We start from the raw sequence: 4,804 nt of genomic DNA, 5'->3' as shown, positions 1-4,804 counted from the left end.
GTCTCTGTCTCTGTCTCTCTCTTTCTCTCTCTCTCTCTCTCTCTCCCTCTCTCTCTCTCTCTCTGTCTTTCTGTCGGTCTGTGTCTCTCTCTGTCTCTTTCTCTCTCTCTCTTTTTCTTTCTGCTTTAAGTACAGATCTATCCTTTGAAAACTTTTTATTAAGATGGATTGTCAATAGTTTGTACATGCTACCGAGGCACAGTGGTTAATCTGGCCATATAATTTGCAAACAGCTGAATTACACAGGAGATACAATGGGCAGTAATCGAGGAATGTCCTTTACGGACACTAATGAATTATACTTGTTACGTCCCCTAGCACGTATCTTGTCTTCGTGGTGTGTGTGTGTGTGTGTGTGTGTGTGTGCGTGCGTGCGTGCGTGTGTGCGCGCTCGTTTTTAATATTCACAATGAGGGAAAAGATGACATATCAAAGTAAATACATGAAAATTCTTCTTATTATAATACTATAATACACGGTGTTATAACACGTGTCAATGTGAGCATAAAATGTTTCGCCATTAACCTATCCGTACATCGTGTATAACCATCGTATCCTTACGATGTGGGGTACTCTGTGCCACCACTTTCCAAAGAGGAAATTACTCGTTAATCCGATCCGTACGCTTTACATAGCAGTCTGTCAAAATGATTTTTTGAGAAATACTGAAAAGTTTCAAAGAGATCTAGATCTACGTACTTGAAGTATTCTAAAATGTGAAAAATGCAACCCCGGGGGTACAAAATGACCCGAGGGCATGCGGATAGGGTTAAATAAAGTTTTTTTTCCCTCCTGTCAGCACGCTTCAGGTTTTAAATCTTCGACTGTAGCATCTGCGTTTGTTGCCATTTTGTTGTCCAAAAGTTGCCGCAAAAATGGCAAAAGTTGCCATAGAAGTTGCCATTAATTGTCAAGCTTTCAACACTCTGTGACGACGTATATATATAGCAAATGTGGATAGAGGTAACTTAATCTAAAGCACCAGAATTTCTTGTGCTCTGCAGAATATCATTTGTAGCCACACAGAGTGTAAAAACGTGAAAAATAAAGGCTTCACAATAGAATGAAATCAAAATTAGAACAGCACATAAACAAAACCCCCCACCAAAATTAACAAATAAAGGCCGATTCACGTGTAGAAGTGTGCTGCGACGGAACGGTATTCCGTCTCACGAGAACAGCTAATGAGCAAACAGAAAGCAGCAGTTTTATATTATAACGCACCGACGGACTTTTTCCGTCTCCGTTCCGTCGCCGCTCACCGCTCCATGCGAATCGGCCTTGATGGTGGTGTCAACAACTTGAACAAGTGAGAAAGAGACAAAGTGAAGCGGTAGTTAAAATAAACTTTCTTTCTAAAGTAAAAGTAAAGAGTTTCGGTTTCTCCCCCCACCCTGTTTTGGGGTTGTTTTTTAATTGATTTTCTATTCCTCGGCGGTGGGTTTTTTTTTCTTTATTTTGAAAAATGCCAAAAGTCGCGGTCACGATTCGCGGGTCGCGGCCGCGACAAACGCAGATGCTAGGTGGTAGATAGTTACTTGCGAGCATGTCGTCATAGCTGTATAATGTAATACAAGGACTGCGATACATTTTCAAGTTTAAAGTTCAAATCTGAGTGGGTGGTTGGTGGGTGCTCTGGTCTGGTTTGCTCCTTTCCTATCAAATATATATCGTCTTTATCTCCCCTCCTTCTTTTTTGTGTGCTTGTTATTGTTACTCTCTAGTAATACCTCTAATCTTCGGCACTAATATGACCTTATTGTGTTGCAAGTTTTACAACTCTTACTAAAACAAATAAAATCTGAGAGACGTTCGGTGCCCTGGTAGACCCAAAAAAATATTTTTTTTTAAAGGGGAAAAAAGGGTTATTAGTAATGCTAAGAAGTCAGAGCATAAGAACATTAGTTCAAGAATACATGTATGTATTGCATTATCAGAGCATTACTTTTATCAAGTAGGAGGGTTGTAAAGGGTTGTGTCTAATATAACTCTCCCCCCACCCCCCACCCCCACCCTTCACGTACTCGCGTCAGGTACACTAGAATCTAGTAGATCTACATCCTGTTTAGTTTTAGTAAGAGTTTTACGGCACTGCAACACGATAAGGTCATAAGTGCCATAGATTAGAGGTGTTATAAGAGAGTAACAAACATAAAAAAGAAGGAGGAGAGATAAGGATGATATATGTTTGATAGGAAATAAGAAGCAAACCACACCAGAGCATCCGCCGACCACCTACATCTACATCCTGTCTGAATTGAAGTGAACTATCAAATTAATGTCCAACAAGAAGACAAAGCCAACTCCGTGGCCTTTTATTAAGTCGCATTGCAGTATCCACATGGTCTTCTTTTCACGCTATCGTAGTGCACTGTGCTGCTTGAAATACATCAACTAAACTTTGACTGAGACCTATTCTATCACTAACACTAACAGTGTTATACATGCACACTATACACTCACTTAAATACTCTTGACTAATGAAAGAACTCAATACCAACGAAAACTTCGAGTTTTTGAGTTTATTTGATCTGATTACTTTCAAAGAAATAGCCTTCAGTTAGATGTTCTTACATTTCTTGTCTTAATAATAATAAATAATAATTGCATTTATATAAGGCATTATATCCACACTCTACACAGTATTCTCTATTCGATTTACAGCTATCATTACACCAGCAGTTCCTAGAACACTCAGAAGATTCTCGGCTTCTCAGGAAGCATACAGTGCTAACTGCGGATTTCACGCGTGCAAAAACTGACCAACTGACAAGATCTTTTGCTGTCTTTAGCTGGGTAGCCATTGTTACCTGGGTGAAGTGAGGAAAATAAGTGAAAAGTTCCTGTCCCAAGTAGACAACGCCAGGCCCCTTGCGGGACTCAAACCCCCGACTTTACGGTTGCGAGTCCGAGAGCCTAACCACAAGGCCACAAGCCTATCCGTATGTCTGTTTTACTATCGTATCCATATGACGTGGGGAACTCTGTGCCACCGCTTTCCAAAACGGAAATTTACTCGTTAATCCGATCCGTACGCTTTGCATAGCAGTCTGTGAAAATGATTTTTTGAGAAATACTGGAAGTTTCATCAAAGAAATCTTCGTACTAGAAGTATTCTAAAATGTGAAGAATACAACCCAGGGGGTACAAAATGACCCCAGGGCGTACAGATAGGGTTAAATGCACTTTCTGTGACGCTTGAATAGACGTAAAGGCCTTGAACATTTGATCAAGCTCTCACTGGTAAAATTGAGGGCAAAAACGAGGCAGGGGTAGACCCAGAGCAACTTATTTGCAAAGTCCTAAACAGATTGGAAACGGGGAAAGATCAGAATAAGAAAAGTAGGCCCCCTATTTTTTGTCAAGATCATCTGAGCAAAGTAATGAACGGCGAACCGTGATCGTCAACATCTGTCGCATATCTGGCACGATGATGATGATGATGAGTTTTCCTATACTCTCGTCAACACGCTATCCTGCAATAAAAACAATGCTCAACGGCCTTCCTCTCTAACAGCTTACTACGTTGTACACTAAGCTGTCCTTATAAACCTCTTTCAGCCCGCCCCTTCCCTTTCACAGTACTTGTTCCCACCACTATCACAATTAGTATGGCGGTCCAGCTGAACTTATCAACACAATCTAGAGACCAGAGGTCACAACATTATGCTTTTATGATAACTCAGCAGTGAGCCATTAACGAAGCCAAAACAACCAATATAAGCGGTATTTGGTTGCCGCACTGAGAACCAGGCATTGTTATAGCTGTGCCCATTCGACTCTACTATTCAACATTCACGATTTTTTCCCCTCGATTCACACCTATTCGAAGAGCAGCAGAACCATTCGAGTTCCGCGTGTGTGTGTTTTGTTTTATACGGGTAATGGACTTTCGACTCATTTTTCTCAACCTGTTGTAAAATTAAAATTAGAACAGATTATATCTAAAATCTTTGAGGCAAACAGAAATACTTTGTATAATTTGCACTTGGTGATTTTAAGGTAGGCCTATAGTGATAAGTGAAGCCGAAAAGACCATTGAAACGCTGTGCACACACTAAAAGCAAACAAACAAACGAATAAGCAAACAAACAAAGAAACATTTACACACATAGTATTCGAATAACACGAAGAGTGATTTTACGCTTCGAAGCATCGACGAAGTTTAGTTTCCTAAGCATCACACAGCACAGCTAGGCGTGCGACTATTAACCCCACAGTCCTAGCCAGCAATATGACTCATCTCTGATAGGATGAGAAAACCAATAGTTGTTTTCATCCTTTTAAAGTTTATTCATAACCTAACAGAGACTGGAGGTAAGCTGTCGGAGGGCGCCACAAGTAGGTCCTACTTCTTTACTTTCCCCTCTGCTGTTTTTGTCTGTCTGTATTACTTTTCCCCAGCATTTAATGACTGTTATTGTGTCGATGTGCTTCTCTTTACTCAAACAAACAAACAAACACAAGAGACTGGAGCGAAAATGCGTAGACGGAGAAAATAATAATCTAGCCCTTGCTCTCTCAGATTTTTCTGTCAACACATACATTTCCTAATAAGAATTAGGGCGGTTCCTCGATCGAATGATACGTGAGTGTGCGAAAGTCGTCGGAGAATGGTCAGCAACGTCAGGGAAAATATTCTTAAAGTGAATGACCGGAGAGGTGTGTCCCTGGGCAAGAAGTTCAGACACACGATCTAAGGAAAGATAATATTAGATACGATCAGATAAAATACATCTTTAATTTTAATGTCCAGATCCCGGCATATTGGTTTGGTGTTTCACCACGTACACACACACACACA

This window comes from Aplysia californica, unplaced genomic scaffold, assembly GCF_000002075.1.
Source record: "Aplysia californica isolate F4 #8 unplaced genomic scaffold, AplCal3.0 scaffold01094, whole genome shotgun sequence".
Classification (NCBI taxonomy): Eukaryota; Metazoa; Mollusca; class Gastropoda; order Aplysiida; family Aplysiidae; genus Aplysia; species Aplysia californica.
Note: the sequence above shows the minus strand (reverse complement) of the source record.